The sequence below is a fragment of the Alligator mississippiensis genome, chromosome 4 (assembly GCF_030867095.1).
Source record: "Alligator mississippiensis isolate rAllMis1 chromosome 4, rAllMis1, whole genome shotgun sequence".
Lineage (NCBI taxonomy): Eukaryota > Metazoa > Chordata > Crocodylia > Alligatoridae > Alligator > Alligator mississippiensis.
The window spans coordinates 195571716-195591401 of record NC_081827.1 but is presented as its reverse complement, the minus strand read 5'-3'; positions in this window follow the sequence as shown (position 1 = coordinate 195591401).

Below are 19686 nucleotides of genomic sequence, written 5' to 3'. Positions count from 1 at the left end.
CTGATTTTGTAGACAAATTCATAATCAGCACGGTTTCTTACTGTGTTTGTACTAAGAATATCTTATATGAGACCTATGGGAAGGACTGATAAAAGTTAAATTAGTTTCAAGGTAAATGGAAACATAAAGTAGATATACCCTTTCCTTACAATTCTCCAGCACCATAATTAATCAGAGGGCATACATATTATTTACTTAAATTCTAAGGAGAATAACAAAACTTTATTATTGTTGATAAAGATCTAAATATTTTGCTATTGAGCAACCTTCATTTAATTACTTTAATTACAAAAGTTAAGTGTAATATTTTTGTTTAAACATTTAGGACCCCATTCCTTTCTGTAGATACATGCATGTTTCCCATCAGTCTCATTATATAGAAATTGCCATCTGTTCTGGTGACTATCAAAGATTAATTGACTCAGGTAGTAAATATTGACTAATGCAAAGATGAAGTCAATATTTATTCTGAAAGAAAATACATCTTGATCTCTGCCAAAACAAAAAACCAATACGCTAAATTCTACTCTAAATTATTTATATTATTGAATGTTCTGAAGTTTCAGCAATACAATTGAGTACAAAATATGTTCTGTTACATGGTACATACAATCTCAATGTGTTCAGATGAAGGAAAGTCTCTGCTGCAGCTATAATTTCTATGTGCCTCAGAAAATAAAAAGGATCCTAAATACCACACCAAAACTCACTGTCTCTATAAATCTGTTCAACTTGAACACAGTTAGCTTGGTGTATGTATCCTCTGTATATTATGGGATGCCCCTCGAGTAGACTTTTGTGTCATTCAGACTGCTGTCTTCTACTCAATGTCACTTAGTGAATTTTACAAAATGCAAAGTCCTTTTTGGAATAAAAGGAAGGAATAACCCAGTCTTCTTTTTCTCATGTTTTTGTTTTGTTTTTTTAATAGAGTTTTCCTAAATGAAGTTAATCTAGAAACTATTCATTTTTGTTTTACCTGCTTAATGATTAGTCTTCCTAGTCCTGTCCCTTATAACCACAGAGAAAAGCCCATTTCCATCCTCTCTCTAATTGCCCTTTGTTGGGTCTGGTTTTAGAACCCAGATGCCTTGTTCCATTGGGAGGACACACCCTCAGACCGACCACGACATTTCCATTCAATAATAGGCAAATTTATTGATACACAGTGATAACAGAAAATAAATAATACAAGCAATCAAACAATTCTACATATATCTGATGACAGCCCTAGATTTGGCAGAGCCAAGAAACATCAGGCCAGGATGCAGGCTTTACTCTGAGGCTCTCTCTTAGGTGTCATATATCAGTATATCAGCGCCTGGAGGTGGGATGCTAAGCACCCCCCAGTGGGATGGATGAGACAGGATGGTAGTGTACACTCTCTCCATGGTGGCCTCAGGGACTCCTCCCAGGAGATGGGGACCCCTCTCAGGGAGGAAGAGAGGGAGGATGAGGACCCAAGCTGGACAGAGGAGGATGGGGAGGGACCCTTTGTTACTTGCAAGTCTCTGCTTTTGTATTCTCTTTCCCTCCTAGTGACTCTTCATTCATGGCTGGCGCTGACTGGTCTCTCTGTACTCGTCACATTGTCCATGTTCTGTATTGTCAGCCAAAATCCCATGTTCATAATCCTATCTCATGCCCACATCCTAATTTGGGGCTTTACTAGTGTCCTCCTAATTTGGTCTGTTCACGCAAAACCAGAAAATTTCTGCCCCCCGACTATGGGGCATTGTGAGCTGGTGCCTGTAGTGGCACAGTAGGGGGCACTACTACACAGAGCCACCCTGTGCCAGGCCCAAAACTACACTCCGGTAGTCTCTCTTGGGGAGCCTATGGATGGCTGGCCCCCTTCTTGGAGAACTCCTGCAAGCCTGGGGGAACGCTGCCACCACCAAGGCACTGGTCCCTGATAGGGCTCTATGAAGCCTGGGGTATACAGAACCTGCAAGCCTTGGGGTTGCTTTGCCCACTGGTAATATTTATGGGTGCTTCTTTCAGCCCAAAGCCTCCCAGAATAACTTCAGGTTCAATTGAGGGAAACAAACAACCAAGCTCTGCTGGCCAGGCTGGGGACAAAAGGCCTCTTCTCTTCCCCTTACACAGTGAAACATCCAGTCATGCTGTAATATGATACTTTTATTGATCAGGGGGAGAGAGTGGGGGTGGGGCAGAACAAAGGAGTCAGAAAATACACTTTGAGCAAACAAAAATAAGTTGAGCCTTCAGAAATTGGGTTTGGTGATCCTTTTAAGATGTGACTACATTATTTAGTTCTAATCTACTAGGTAGTTTCCAGGTTTTTACTCAAAAAGATTCATCCAGAGTGCATCTGGAGACTTGTGACTGTTCCAAATTGCTGCCAGAGGAAGAGAGCTTCCCCCTTCCCTAGGAATTTATCTCCTCCCTGCTCACTCTTCTCTTCTCTAGATTAAATAACCCTAGTTCTTTCAGCTCTTCCTCATAAGAGGTCTCATTTTTGTTGCTCTGTGCTGGACTCTTCCTAAACTGTCCACATTCTTCCTGAAGTGTGCGACCCAAAACTGGACATAGTACTTAAGGCAGGCCCTTACCAGTGCTGAATAGAGCAGAAGAAATATTCCTCTTGATTTTCAAGTGACACTGCTGTTAACACCCCTGTTAATATAACAGTCTTCTGTTGGTTTTTGTTTGTTCATTTGTTTGGGGGGTTTCTTGCAACAAGAGCACACTCTTTGCTCCTATTCAGGATATGGTTCACAGGTCCTTCTCTGCAAGCACTGCAGCCTAGCCAGTCATTCTTCAGTCTGTAAGTATGAATTATTCTATCCCTAGACCAGGACTTTGAATTTGTCCTTGCTGAATCTCATCTAATTAATGGTGAACCATTTTTCCAGCCTGTTCAGGTCATTCTGAATCCTAGTCAGACTCTCTAGAATATCTACAACACCAGCCAATTTGGTGTCATTTACATATTTGTAAAGTGTACATTCAATCCCATTGTCAAAATCATTAAGATATAAAACAAAACTAGACCCAAAACAGAACCCTGGGAAACCCCATTTGATACCTTCTTCCAAATAGACATTGAGCCACTGATGACTACTCATTACCACAATGATCCAGTCAGTGATGTGCCCACCGAACAGTATTTTTTTCTAGTCTGTATTTCCTTAGCTTGTTAATGAGAATGCCATGGCAGACCATGGCCGTAGACCTATTAACGTCAAGGTATATCATATTCACTGCTTATCCCCCAACCACAAAACCATTTACCTTATCACAGAATGTGACCTTGCCAGAAATCAAATCTCATATGAACACCCACTTGACTAAGGCACCTCAGTTCATACCCAACATATAGATTAAGTCAGAGAACTGAATGCATAAAATCAGAAAAAAATTCCAGTACTTTCTGTAGTCTTTTGTTATGGCTACCCATTTCACATTTTTTGTCATTTCCATATCTGTCCTTGACTAATGGCAGTTCTAGTTAGTAAGTGAAGTATTTTATATAATATAACAAAACAAATATACTGTGCATACTGTGTATTCGAGTCATTATTTTCTTTGCAATTTAATCTGACCTAAATATGAAGCCTATGGTGACAAATATATTATAAATGAGCATTAAGTGACATTTTTATCACCTTTTCTATGAAACATTTTATCATACTGTGTTCTGGGTATTATACAAATTAAATATGCATTCATCTAGCATATAGTACTAGAATAAGCACATACTGTGTGTTTAAAAGGCAACCTTTAACATATTAATATGATGTGAATGTTTTCCTAGGCAAAATTATTTATTATGCTGAAAAGGAAGGTATTAAAATACTTTTTGAAAAATTACATTGCACTTTATTTCTCATAGAATTTGAAAGTGATTGAGTTAGAAATGGAAATATTCACAAACTATTGGAATGCTATTATACTTAAAATGTATAAGTTAATGAAAGCAACACAAAAAAATGGAAACTGCAATTTTTTAACCAAATGGAGACAATTTAACATCTGGCTTTGAATATCTGTTTCTGTTTTGTTTAGAGCAGCAGAGCATAAATTTGCCATGCAACGAGTCCAAGTTAGGGTAATAGGGTTATCCCTGATCTTCATCCTCAAGAGAAGAAGAGGCTACATACTCAGCTTCTTTATTATTCTTTATTTTTATATTAAAAGATATAATAAAAGTTTCTTGAACTAAAACCTACTCCAACATGATCCTTGAGGGTGGGAATGTGGAAAGTTAGTAGAATATTAATATTCTTATTCAGAAACTGTTTTCTGACTTAGTTATTTGTTTGTCTGTTTTGTTCCTTTGCTCCCTTTACAGAAGGTGAAAGAAATAACTTCAAAAATTGTAGTTTTCACCTTAACAAGTAAACCTCCATCCATATCACTGAAATTTGAAGAGATTAAAAATTATTTAATATCTGAGATTGATGCTTCCTAACATAGAAATAACAATTAGGGATTCTTTTTTTTTTTCTTCTAATCTGGGACATCTTTATTAACCATAGGTTAACCCAATCATTTGTCCATGAGTGAGGAGTATACAACAAGACTAAAATAGATTAAGTCTTTGCACATAAAATAAGAACTGACAGAGACCTTAGCCTTAAGTTAAAACTGAAGCCAGGGAGAAAATACTTAGGACAAGTTCTCTGCTCAGTAATGGAGCTGCACTAATTTACCCCAGTAGAGATTTTCACCCAGTTCATTTACTTTTGTTTGGTTGAGCAACCTAGTTTGCATGTACCACTGAATTCCTTAACTGATATTAGAACAAAAGAGCCTGAGGGGAACTATGTAGGTGCACCTGCTGAAAGTCAGGCCCAAGAAACCAAGCATTCAAGGTTATCCATTTTAGGGCATTGTTTAAAGTGATGCCTCTCATGTCAAAAAACGTTAAGAAAAAAGTGTATTGATGCATGTCAGGTACAAAAAGTAAAAGTGAGCTGGACATCAAGTTTAGAATTGTGAAAAAAAATGAATGTGATAGGAGTCCAAAATACATCATTAGATGTGACCAATAAATGATCTATGAGAATAAAAAGTGGAGACTGACTGCATTGTGATTGGAGTGTAAAATGAAGGGATGACGCAGGTGCTATGTTTCAGGTGAATAGAGTACACAATGCCCAAACTTACCTTGGAAATGATTTGAAAAGGACTGTGAATGCCAGTGTCAGCAAGTGTTTGACAAGAGATACAGATTTGGATTGACACCAAGGAAAACCAGGAGAGACAGTATAGTTCTGATATATTACTTTGTTCACATCACACTCCAGTGGACTCTTAAATACAATTAGGAATCCTTCCTTAGAGAGCTTTATAAAGCAAACTATTTCTTAAACTTAACAGACCTGTATCTTGAATCTATCTTCAAGCTTAGTCTATGCAACAGAATATAACATAGAAGAGAACTTTTACGTTTTCAGGGAAGTAAAAGTATTTTTCTAAACTCTTGTGAAAAGGATCTCTTCCTTACAAGAAGTAAGCAGATTATCAAGAACTGGTAGTGGAGAGGAGCACAGATTCTTTTTAAAGGAAATACATTGAGGAATTCATTCTTTTAGGAGATGAAATGAGCTTTCATGCTAATTATTTCTGGATGAGTTAGTAATGCTAATAAATGAAATTTCTACTCATGATTTAATTACCATATAATATTATATAAAATCCTGTAAAAAGTTTAGTGATTGTAAATGTGTAAATTCCCAGGAAAATATTTTTTTCTATCCCAGATATAGTCTCCCAGAAAGAAAAAGAGGTACTTATTGTCTATCAGAATAAAGATACCCAACATACGGTTTTGCAGTATGGCCTGTTTTATTCAAGCATGAATGCATATATATCATTAAAATGAAAGGTTCCATATTCTTTGCTGGAGGTGATTCTTTACACAGAACAATAAGGGCTAAAGTTCTCTCTTAATTTGGGGGGGGGGAGGGTGAACCCTTATCTCAGTGTTTACTAGTTCCAGTCTTACACCACATGGCAGGAGTTCTAAATGAACATAGCCAGAAGTTAAGATTTTTTTTATCAAAGTGGTATGGTATGGAGACTAATAACACTGGTGCAGTGTGTTTTATGTAGTTTTAGCCTCATTTTATAAATGAGATAATCTACAGTTCCCAATTCTAACATTGGAAAAGAACATCAGGTCTTGTTTGTCAGGGGGCTAATGATCACGTAAATTGCAAATAGCTCCTGCTACATAGTTTCTAATAACATTGGTAATGTTGGAAATCACAATATAAGGTTACTTTATAAGATAACAGTTGTGTTGGTCTAAGGACATAGACAGACAAGGGTTTTTAGGTAAATGTGATATCTTTTATTAGACCAACTAAATAGTTGGAAAAATTGCATAGAAAGAATCTGCTGGTGCTATGCATTATCCATGATGGAAGAGAAGCCAATATGCAAAATGCAGATGTGTGAAAATGCAAGTGAATGGCAGTGAGATACACAGGAATGGGAGACAATAGGTGTGAGACAGGAAGGTGAGGGAGGAATGGGGGAATATTGAACTGGTGATAGAATGTAGCTGCTAAAATGCAGCTATGTTACCTGGGGTTATCAGATGCCAGACAGCTTAATAAATGATATCACATTTACCCAAAGAACCTTGTCTGCCATAAATCCAATGTCTATATATAGTCCATGATATTTTGTATCCAGTAGATTTATGAAGCAAAGTTTGTAGGCTCATCTATGAAAGGTGTTTTGTAAATTCCCTTTGAGGATTAGAACTGAAAGATTGGAGAGAGAGAGTGGTGTTCTTGTGAGAAAACCCTAAAGTATCAAGTTTCATTGAATTCATCCTAAAACCTCTTGTCACTCAAAGACTGAGTTTTGTCCAAGACACAACAGATTTCCTATGAAAACTTAAAAACATAAGCCACCTTTCCAATAATACCTTCATAGCTACCATGGATGTTACCAGCTTATATACCAACATCCCAAAACAGGATGGTATCAAAGACTGCCTTACATATCTACAGGAGCAAGATTACAACTCAGAGTACAGACCTGAAGATATTACTGAACTTATACACTTCATCCTCACACACAGCAACTTCAATTTCAATAGCCAACACTTCCTCCAGACCATAGGCACAGCTATGAGCACCAAAATGACCCCACAATATGCCATCCTTTTTATGACCCCCCCTATAAGAAGAATTTCTGAAGAACTGCACCATCAAACCCATCCTATACCTAAGATCTATAAATGACATTTTCATCATTTGGACAAAAAACCTGAAGTCTGATTGATTTTAATCACAAATTCAATAATCATCATCCTTCCATCAGACTATCTTAAATACTCCAGCACCAACATTTCCTTTTTAGACTGTATGAACAATATCCAAAATGGTAAAATATAGACCACCATGTATGAGAAACCCATAGATCAACATGCATATCTATACAGAACCAGCAATCACCCTAAACACACCAAGATAACTATAATAGACAGCCAAGACCTCTGATACCACTGAATTGGCACTGAGGATAATACCCATGGTCATCACCATGACAATCTCAAAAAGTCTTTCACTCAACAGGACACTTCTCCAGAGAGACAGATCACACTTTTGAAAGAGCCACCCAGATACCATATGAAGAACTGCTGCAGTATAGAAGGAAATGCCCGTGAATTGCACACCACTGGTTATGACATATTATCCCTCCCGGGAACCTATACAGAACATCTTCAAACAATTGCAACCCACAATATAAGAAGACCCAATCCTTAAAGAGCTCTTTCCAGAACCACCCATCCTAGCCTTCAAACAAGCACTGGACCTCACCAACCTCATCACCAGAAGCAAACTTTCTATGACCCAAAACACACCGAATGAATCCAGACCATGACAAGAAATGTAAAACCTGTCAACACATCACTACACCCCACAACACAACCATCACCATTCCTGGCTATTACACCAGCACATCCAGAAATGTAATATTTCATTCAGTACACTAAATGCCCTGATAGAAAATATGCAGTAGAAACGAAACAACAACTGCATACCAGAATGAATGCACACCAAAAATCCAGCAGAGACAAAAACATCTAACTACTTGTGGGTGCACACTTCTCACAAGACAACCACTCTCTATCCAGTTTCTCAGTTCTAATCCTCAAAGGGAATTTACAAAACACCTTTCATGGATGAGCATAGGAACTTCACATCAACAATCTACTGGATACAAAAAGTCATGGACTAAATATAAACATTGGATTTATGGCACATGATATCCTTCCTGCCATCTGATAACCCCAGGTAACTTGTCTGCATTTTACCAGCTACATTCTATCACAAGTTCAACATTCTGCTCCTTCCCCTCCCACCTACCTGTCTCACACCTATTGTCTACCATTCCTTCTGATCCTTACTGCCATTCATTTGCATTTTCACAGACCTGCATTTTGCATATTGGCTTCTATTCCACCACGGAGAACACATAACACCAGCAGGTTCTCCCTATCCTTGAAGAAGGGTTTTTGTGCCCCAAAGCTTGCAAAGAACATTTTTTTCCCCAACTATTTAGTTGGTGTACTAAAATATATCACATTTACACAAAAAAACCCTTTTCTACCTAAAAGATTACTTGGCATTTAGAATTGTAATCTATTATGTCACCAGTAGCTGCAGGCTTTAAATTATTCAAGAGACTAGGGATGTCTTACTGGGTGAATCTACACATGCACTTTAATGTGCATTAGACTATTTTAATGTGCATTTAAGCATCACAAAAAGACTGTGCTCTTTAACAAATGCAAATTAAAATAGGTTAATGCACATTTTTCTAATATTTCACAATACAGGCACTAGATTTAATGTGCATTATCTAAAGTCATTAATTGACCATGTAGACACACCCACTGTTGCTGAAAATATATTTTTTTAAAGGAGCATTGCTAGGATGTAGCCTCTAATCAAAATAATAAATAATGCCTACACAGAGCAATCAGGTTCACAAAGAATGACCATTGCACTTTTTGAGGCTCTTTTGACTTCAGTGGAGGTCTGTGTGAGTGCAAACATTGACCCTAATACCAAAAAGATTCAGTCTGAATGTGTTAGTTAAATGGATAAAAAGTATGCCATAGGGTATTGAGATGACATTTCCTTCCTGAAAAAAAACAAACAAACAGTAGGAAAACCATAAAGTAACTAGACTCTAGTTATTTCCTCTGGCTTGCAAGCATATCTTACAATTTAGAATAATTTTGTCATGAATATGATAATGATTTTAGAAAATATGGTACATTGACATTTATCATCAAGGTAAAGTCATTTTGACAAAGTCATTGCTGATGTAATTCTATTAAGTTTTGTAGAGATAAAGCATGTAAAAATTTGCCCCATTAGTTCTTAAAAATGCTTTAAAACCTACTGTAGCTGGCAAAATTACTTCTGCAACTCAGAATATATAAATCTACTATGATACACACCCAGATCAAGAAGGTAATTAGACAAGGAGGAATATCATGAGTGATGTTTCAGCATTCATTCTTCAGGGCAGGGAAGTGTATCTACTCTGGTTCAAACTTATTCATGGAGTCACTCTATTAAAGCTAATGGAGCTGTATAAGTGATGAATTTGGCCCTCTGTGTTTGGAGTGTAAATAATATCATTATTAATACATTCAAACCTCTCTGGTCTTAATGAACTGATCAGGTTATTCTACTCATAAGCTTCACAATGATGAGGATCATTATGTATTGTCAAAAGAATCAGCACATAGAATTCATAATACTGAAGTTTAGATGAAGCACCCTATGTTAAAGGCTGATAAATTAAGCAGCTTTAGAATTCTCATTAAGTATGTCAAGCTGAATTGCTGTATGTTTTGCCTGAGCTAATGGGTTGGGTGACCAAAAGCAGTTCACAATTGAACAGAGGTATAATGCAAAAAAGTCTTATTATTATACCCGAAATACTGCTTAGAGGCACTGAAATGTAAAACACAAGGGCAAGAATTTGAGGCCAGTTGTTCAGTATTATAAAGTACTTATGGACATAAAACAAAATGCCACAAGTGTCATTGTTCTTCCAAATATAGACAGACTTGCACAGATTATGTGATATGCTCTACTGAACTAATTTTGAAAATAAGGTAGAAAGGGCATATCTACATGTGACACTTTAATGAGCATTAGTGTAAATGTGCATTTAGCATGTGAGTCTACATGTGTGCTTCCTTAATACAGATTAAAAATTGCAAAAAATGGCAAATTTAGGCTGTTCAAGGCACATTTTGATACCTGTCAATGCAGATATCAAATTAAGGTGTGAATAGTTAAAGCACATTAACACATGTATAGATGCATTAACACAGGTGGTAGGCCTGTGTGACTAGGAAAGAATTTGATTTGGATTCAGATTGGGCCAATTAAGAGGACAGTGATTCAATTCAGAAATTCATATCACTGTCCTGAATTGATTTGACCTAATCAGTTTAGGAAGATTTGGCACTGATTCGGAGAGATTTGGCCATAGACTATAATGGGGAATCACTGAAATACCTATAACTTTGTCATTTCTTGGTAGATTTGGATGAAAACATCATGGATGGTAGCCCATTCTGAAGGCATGAGGCCTGCTAAGTTTCAAGGAGATAGGTGCAGGAGTTTCTGGGAAACTCTGCCTCAGGCTGCTGACGAGCAAAACTTGTGATGTGTGGCTTTGTGTGTGTGTTAAGGCGCAGTGGGGTGAAAACTGCAGAGATGGCAGCCCCTGTTTTCACCCTCACAACTCTACTGCAACCAGTAAGCCTTAGGCCTCTCAAAGATCTTGCAGGTCTGGGCTTTCCCCAGCCAGGACTGTGCAGTGGCTGGAAGTTATCAGGTGCCTCCTGCTCCTACCCACCTTTCACCAGGGAGGCTTGTGGTCCTGGCATTTCCTGGGGCTGCGGTGCCACCGGCAGTCCCACCCAGGCCTTCCTACACTGTCAGGGTGCAGTTTTAGGTCATTCCCAGGATGATGTGGGGCCTCCTTCTCCCCATATAACCCCAGCCCTTATACCTCCAAGTTCTTCCTGGCATGGGAGCTCAACAGGGAGATGTTTTTCCCCTGCTGGCTGATGAGAAACTAAACTGCTGCCTTCAGCTCTGAGAGTGGGACATTAAATGGCCGCCCTATCCTGCCACATACATTGCCCCTCGTGTGGGCACGAGGGAGGCCTGCCAGATTTCAGGCAGAATGGTGCAGAGGTTTCTGTGAAACTGTACCTCAAACTGCTGAAAGTAAAACTTGTGTCATGTGTGTTAAGAGGTGTAGGTTGTAGCTGTGTTGGTCTAAGGATATCGCCCAGACAAGGTTCTTAGGGTCAATCTAATATCTTTTATTAGACCAATGGTTTAGTTGGAGAAATTCTTCTTTTGCAAGCTTTTGGCTCTAAAAACCCTTTGTCAGGCTGAGGAAGCATCTAGTTGGTGTGTGTGTGTGCTCTTCCTGGGTGGAAGTAACAGTAAAGAAGCCAGAGGCTGGCATGCAATGCAGGCAAGAAAGCCAGTCAGTGAAAATGGAAATGGAGGACTCAAGGGGTGAGAGAAAGAGACAGGCTGGGGGGGGGGGGGGAGATGTTGGAGGTAAAAGTGGAGAGAAACCTGCTGCTACCTGGGAAGTCAGATGTCAGGCAGGTTGTAGTGTGTCATAAATCTAATGTCTATACTGGGTCCATGAGTTTCTGTGTCTAGGAGGTTGATAAAGTGAAGTTCATGGGCCCGTCTGTGAAAAGTGGTTTGTGAATTCAAACAAGCACCGAACCTCACTAACTTCAGCACCACAAGCCAACTTCCTATGGCCTAAAATACATCAAATGGATCCAAACCATGTCATGACAAGCTATGAAAAACCTGCCAACATATCTCCATTCCAGTACCCCCACAAACTGCACACCAGAATCTATCAAAGACAAGAATACCCAATTACCGGGGGGGGGGGGGGGGCACATTTCTCACAAAAAAACCCACTCTGTCTCCAGTACCTCAGTCCTGATCCTCAAAGGAAATTTACAAACCACTTTTCACAAATAGGCCTGTGAACTTCACTTCATCAACCTCCCAGATACAGAAACTCATGAATCCAATATAGACGTTGGATTTATGAAACACCACAACCTGCCTGACTCCCCAGGTACCTCTCCACTTTTACCTGTTATCCCTCCCTGCCCCCCTACTCCAGCCTGTCTCTCTCACCCCATGACTCCTTCATTTCCATTTTCACTAACTGGCTTCCTTGCCTGCATTGCCTGCCAGCCTCTGGCTTCTTTACTATTCCTTTCATCCAGGAAGAGCACATACACACCAACTAGATGCTTCCTCAGCCTGATGAAGGGTTTTAAACCCAAAAGCCCATGCCTCACAGATGGCATCCCAGGCAGCTAAGCTGAGCTCATCTGGAACCTCACAACTCCACTGCAAACAGCAAGCCTCAAGCCTCTCAGAGATCTTAGGGGTCTGGGCTTTCCTCAGCCAGCATTGTGCATGAATGTGGTGGCTGGAGGTTATGGCACCTTCTACCCGTCTTTCACTAGGGAGTTCCTTGTTCCTGGTATTTCCTGGGGCTGCTGCACCACTGGCAGCTGTGTCGGTCTAAGGATATAGCCCAGTTTTAGTGGTCATGCCTAGGACTTGGGGCCTCCTCCTTCCCATAGTCCCAGCTTATACCTCCAAGTTCATCCTGGCACGGGGGCTCAGCAGGGACATGTTCTTCCCCTGCTGGCTGGTGATGCAGCAAGTGCTGCCTCCAGCTCTAAGAGTGGGGCATTATATGGTTTAAAAAAAAAAAAAAAAAAAAAGGAAATAGGTGTGGATGGAGTGAGGAGAGTGGCACTCACTCAGTCTGCAGGTGGCGCTTGGGAAACCCCAGCAGTGGGAGGTTCACCTTGAGGAACACCAGCTACTCCACCAAACCAGGATTCTAGGAGTTGTGGTGGGATGTCACAACATCCCCAGCAATGCTGAACACCTTCTCACTCAGAATACTGGTCAGTGGACAGGACACATGTTCATGGGCCACTGTAGCCAGATCCTGCCACATCTGGCTGCGGCTTGCCCAATAGGCCAAGGGGTCACAGTCCAGCGAGATAGGTAGCCACCAAGCCTCAGCAATACCTGCCCGAGGCTGGGGTCTGGTGTATCTTGATCCCAACAATGAAGCCATGCCCTTGCTTTACATTGGCAGTGGCTGGCACGGAGGAGACTGGCTGGTGCTGGTACTGGGAGTGCTGGCATGGGAAAGTTGATCCCTCTCTTCCACATCCCCTCCTCTGCCTTCCTTCCTCCCTGACTCTGTTCACCAGCACCTTCATCCAGTTAACAGAATGTGATAACTAATCTTTAACCACATACTTCAGTAAACCTTGAACTAAAATTAGCTCAGATCAACAAAGTCTCTTCTGTTTCTAATATATGTATGCATGTTTTTATATAAATTGCATAGAATTATTTTCTATGCAATTTATAATAATAAGATTACTGCACTAAATTACCATAATATTATTAAATACGTTCTATAGATACTATTTTTAATTCTGCTAATATTTGTTTACTGTAGTGTAAATACTTTACACTGAATTTACATGATACTTAATGGGCACATCTACATGAAATATTTACTGTGCAATAGACTAATTAGCTGCACAGTTAACATCTTAGCATCTACATGTGCATTCCTATTAATCTGTAGTAAACTAATTTTTTCCACAGCGGGAGATACAAGTACTATCCTGCTATGGAGTAAAAAACTCCATAGCAGCGCATGTGTAGATGCTGACCTAGCTGACACTAGGGTGCTTCAATGTGGGAGCTGCCTGCTGGTTAGCCCCACACTGAAGCACCCTTATATCCCAGACAGTCCCCCTGCAGCACATTGAGCTGGGAGGAGGAGCCCCAGGCTGACCCCCGAGGCCGCCTATCATCTGGAGCTACTTCAATTCAGCTCAGTGTGCTGCACCCCAGGGTGTACATTCAAATGACAGTAAACTCCGGAGTTTATTCCTCTTGAGTTTATTGCTCCTGGAATCATGTCCAAATAGCATGCCCAGGAGTGATAAACTCTAGAGCAAAAAAACTCTGGAGTTTATTGCTTTGCATTAGTTGCTCATGTAAACATTCCCATTAACTACCATATTTTTCAGTGCCCTTCAGAATAGTTGTATATAAAGTTTGTTTATTTTATACAGCATAATACAAACAACAACAAAGAAATGAAGAATCAAACCTTTTTGTGAATTTGTCAGGTAGAAATTAAACTTTGAAAAGCTGCCAGTTGTTTAGTCTAAAATTCTTTGAATTCCCCTGCTATCTCAAGTTCTTTAATTATGTGCATTCACTACACATTTGTAGAGGCACAAACTGTTAAGAAAAACTTCTTTACTTCTAAGACAGCAGTAACACTTACAAAATTCCTTTGAAAGTTATGAAACAAACTTTTCTATTGCTCTAAATTTGTTGTGTTGAAGACATGCAGCTATAGTTCAGATTGCCTTTCACTTAATAGAATGCATCTTCTTCAGGATTTTATATTCCTTTTTTTCTTCTTCATAGTTGTATTTTTTAAACTCATTATTTTATCTATGGTAGAACCCCATAGATGGATTTCAGTAATTCAAATATTTAAAATATTCCCTCAAATATTCGTTTTTAGCATATCTGCTTATAACTTTTAAACTAAGGGGTTTTCTGGTTTGTTTATTTGTTTTTTCATCTAAGGGAAATATTTTTATTTGTATTGCATACTCCTGCAAAGGATTATGAATGTCCTTTATTCCCCACCCTGGACATTGGATCTGGGTGTACAGCATTAGTGATGCCGTACCATGTCTTTTTCATCATTCCCAAAATAGCTGGGCATGGAATAACTTTAGAATGGACAAAGTGCTAATGTACTAAAAGTGCTTTGTACTAATGTATTTTGTCATATATCCACTCAGTTTTCTAGCCCTTGTTGATTTCAACTAGTCCAAAGAGAGTAGTAGTAATCCACCTGTGACCCAAGGTACATTTGAGTCTGAATAGCCCATTTAGTAAATGAGTTTCTGTAGACAACAGCACAAAAAGGAGGTGTGTGGCTAGCATCACATCAGCTGCTAATTTGGTACATCAACAAATTACTATCCCCTCAATACCTCAATAAGCTTGGACATGTGTTGACAAAATTCTCCCCAGGGATGTTCCAAATCAATTATGTGTTCTATAGATGTAATCTACCTCTAATCTATAAATCATTTGTTCAAATGGCTTCAATTCTGATAGGTCACAGACCTCTTAATGTGTCTAGCATGAGGCTACACACATGCATGCACACACACAGGATTACAGGAAGGTAGGGCTGGAAAGCACTTCACAGGGTCATCTAGTCCAGGCCCCTGCTCAAGGCAGGGTCATCCCTGATTAAACCATCCTAACCAAGTAGGACAGGAGGCCAGCTCAGAGCTGGTTCTCGACATCAGCCCGCCCTCCTGCCTATGTTGGGCAGTCCACCCAGTCTCATCTGCCACAACTTACTGTTTAATAAACTGATGAAAATGTGGGAGGATGCCCATTTTAATGCAGTGATGATGAGGGTGATATAAATGGCTCCATACTACTGCTATACTGTCGCTCATGCCTCACAGGTGGCATCCTGAGTTAATATCTGCTTTGGTCTAAGGCCAGGGCAAATTCAACGCATGCTGAGCCTCTAACATTTTGCCCTTCTCAGGCCTCATGCATTCTTCCCCCTCTCACAGGGCCTCTTCCACTCCAATCCCTCTCACAGGGACTCTTTCATACTGCCCCTCACACATCCTGCCCCACTCCACACAGCTCTTTGGTTCCCCTTGGGCCCTACTCTACACAGCCCTTCAGGATTTTTCACTTACACACTCTAAGCAGTACACATGCAGCCCTACCCTTCATGGCCACCTGGTCTGCCCCACACTTGGCTGAACTCAGCCACCGGTAGCTCCCCAGGTTACTCACTACCCTGTCCCTGGGGTTTCTCTCTCTGCCCCCTTGCCAGGGCCACTGGAGTCTTATACCACCATGGCTCCTCATTTGGCTTGTCCTGAGCCCTCTTCTCTGTAGGCTACAGGCAGGCACTCAGCCCTTGGGGCTCAGGTGTCTGGAGATATGCCTACTCTCCCTCCCCACAATGTCTGATCTCTAAATTACCTACCAGGTAGTGGGAGCTGGGGTTATAAGGAGCCCCTACCCACCTTTCACTGGGGAGGCAACTGGCCCGGCATTTCTGGGGAACTACCCCACCACAAACAGTCCCGGAGGGGAGCAGGTTTAGGTTTTACCCAGGACCACGAGACTCTTACCATCCCCATAGCTTCTGCCCTTATGTCCAAGATGTTTCAAGCAGCAGCTCAGCTGGATGGTAGTCCTTCAGCTGGCAGCAGCAAACTGTTGGTTGAGCCCTGAGGGGCTGGATCTAAAATGGAGGCTGCTCAGTCCCCTTCTCCAATCCCAGGGACCTTCCGGAATCATGTGACCACCTCATTAATGCTAACCCACACCTGCAGGCTGCCCTGCTGCTTGCTCTCAAGCCGTAAAGTGGCAGACACTCAACATGATCTGCCACACCAGTGTTTCTCTAACCTGCTCTTGAAAATTTCCGGGGATGTAGATTCCAGAATTTCTCAAGGTAGTATGTGCAAAAGCCTGACCACACCCTTGTAGTCAGAAAGTTTCTCATGATTTCCCATCTAAATTTCCAACCTGCCTGACTAACCTGGTCTCTTTTTATGACCAAGTCACAAAGTGCTTAGATGCAGGAGTAGAGGTAGATGCTATTTATTTGGGTTTTAAAAAAGGTTTTCAACACAGTGTCAACCAATTCTTACAAATAAACTAAGTAGCTGTGATATGAATTTTTTCACAGTCAGGTGGGTGGAAAACTGGCTTATGGGATGTACCCAGAGAGTGGTGGTGGATGGGTCAGTTGGAGAGATGTGGGCAATGGTGTCCCCCAAGGCTCTGTTCTTGGACCAGTACTGTTCAATATATTCATCAGTGATTTGGATTAGGGTATAGAAAGCATTCTGTCCAAGCTCACAGACAAACCCAAAACTATGGGGTAAGGTCTTACACTAGAGGGTAAGGCGCAAATTCAGGCAACTTTGGATAGACTGGGGAAGTGGGCAGACTAGAATAGAATGCAATTTAACAAAGATAAGTGCAAAGTGCTGCACCTGGGGAGAAAGAATAACCAATACACCTATAGACTGGGATGTACCATTCTAAGTAGCACAGCAGTGGAAAAGGATCTTGGAGTCACAGTTGATGTAAAAATGAACATGAGTGGCCAATGTGAGGAGGTAATAAGTAAGGCTAACCACACTCTTTTCTGCATTAGTAGCTGTATCATGAGCAGGTCTACAGAGGTGATACTTCCCCTCTCTGCAGCATTTGTAGATCTGCAGCTGAAGTACTGCATCCAGTTGTGGGTGCTGCACTTCAAAAGGGATGTGGATAACCTGGAAAGGGTTCAGAGGAGGGCTACTTGTATGGTTGAGGGCCTGCAGGTAAGATCCTATGAAGACAGATTGAAGGACCTTCAGCGTCCACAAGAGAAAGCTGAGAGGTGATCTTGTGGTGGTCTACAAACTCATCACCGCGGGTAAACAGGGAATAGGGGATACTCTGTTTACCAGGGTGCTTATCGGGGTTGCTAGAAACAATAAAAGAGAGTAGATTTAGCTTGGACATCAGGAAGAAATTTGTTATGGTGAGGGTTGCCAAAATATGGAATGAGCTTCCAAGGGAGGTGGTGCTCTCCCCTACCTTGAAGGTGTTCAAAAGGAGATTAGACAAGCACCTGGCTGGGGTTACTTGACCCCAGTGCTCTTTCCTACCCAGAGCAGGGGTTCAGACTCAATGATCTAGTAGGTCCCTCTTGACCCTAGAAATCTATTACATCTGTAGAAATCTATAAATTCCCTTTGCTACTGCTTTATGGCCATTTCTCCTAGTTCTGTCCTTTACAGCCACAGAGAAAAGCTAATCTCCATCTTCTCTCTAATCATCCTTCAGAATTTGAAAACTGTTATCAACCCCTACTTACTCTTACCTTTTCCCAGATTAAATAACCCTAGTTCTTTCAGTCTTTCCTCAGAAGTCATGCCTCCAAGGCTTCTAATAGTTTGGAAGAGTCTAGCACAGAGCAGCAAAAATTGTCTACATCCTTGAAGTGTGGGGCCCAAAACTGTACCCGGAACTCCAGGTGGGGCCTCACTAGTACTGAACAGAAAATAATTACTTCCTTTGATTTGCAATTGTCACTCCTGTTAATACAAGCCAGTCTATTGTTGGCCTTTTTTTGGAAAAAGAGCACACTGTTTGTTATATTCAGTTTATGGTCTTTGTAACCCTTGTTGGACATGAAAACCGTGAAAGCCTGGGCAGTGTTTGTTGCACAAAAATGCAAGACAATGGCTGGGGCAAGACTGGGTTGTCATGACAAGACTGCCACAAGAAATTCAAACTCTATTAATGGCTTACAACCCATTGGCCGTTAGACAGTGGAAGCTGTCCGATGGCAGAATCAATAGCAGAAGTATGCCATAAAATAATAAAAGTAATGGCTAAAATTGGCAGAGACCTGACATGCTGATCACATATGTATCTCCAGTCTAAGAAAGCCAGAGAGAAAGCTGAGCCAGTGTAACTAAAGGCAAGGAAACTGCATATATATTTCAAGCAAAACCTGTAAAGGTGCATTGAATACAGAAAAAATGTCCTGTACATTTCTCAAAACAGGCATCCATTATACCCGAAAGCTTGCTTAATAACTTTTCTCCAACTATTTGGGTTGGTCTAACAAAAGATATCAAATTCACCCAAGGAATCTTGTCAATCATTCAATGCACATTTGGAGTTTTGTAAATAGACCATTACCAGTACAAAGTATTGCAAATTTGCCCCACTGATAAACAAATATCCAAAGAGAGGTCCAGTAACCAATGCCTCTAAACATCCTGTATGACCACTCAAGACCCATCATCTGTAATTGGCCTTTAATTGCAGGGGCTACAAAAAAATGCACGTCTTCACACCTAGACAAATCCAAAAACAGGAGCCAGGCAATATAGCAATTGTAATATGATGGTCAACCTTTTCCTCCCTGTTTTGTTCAGATTGGCCAAATATCAAGGAAAAATGCTTTGAATCTATACAATTAAACAGTATAAGCAAGGCAGAACTGCCATCAAGGTGTGTGCAGTCCAGGAAAGACCAAGAAGCCATTCTGCTACCCAGCTGATAAGCGAAGGATCCACACTGTGAGGCTGTACCAGAACTGCTTCCTGCCTGCATTGGGTAAAAATCTCTTTGCAGCTAAAATAATACAAGGACTAATAGCTCATTTTATATTGGTAAAGAGTCAGTCTTTTTCTGTCATTTATTTTTGTAGCTTGTTGGTAGTTAAAGCAAGCTTTTCTGCTATTCATCAACTGAGTGTTGTATCAATTCTTAGAGAACTAGGTTTAAAAACCTGTTTTTAAGTGAAACAACCCCCAGGTCCTTCTCTGTAGCACTGCAGCCTAGCTTGGCGCATTCCCTAGTCTGTATTTGTGCATGTGACTATTCTGTCTCAAGTGCAGAACTTTGCACGTTATTATTTGTCTGATTGACTGCAGATGATTTTTGCAGACTATCCAATTTATTCCGGATTCTAGCTCAATCC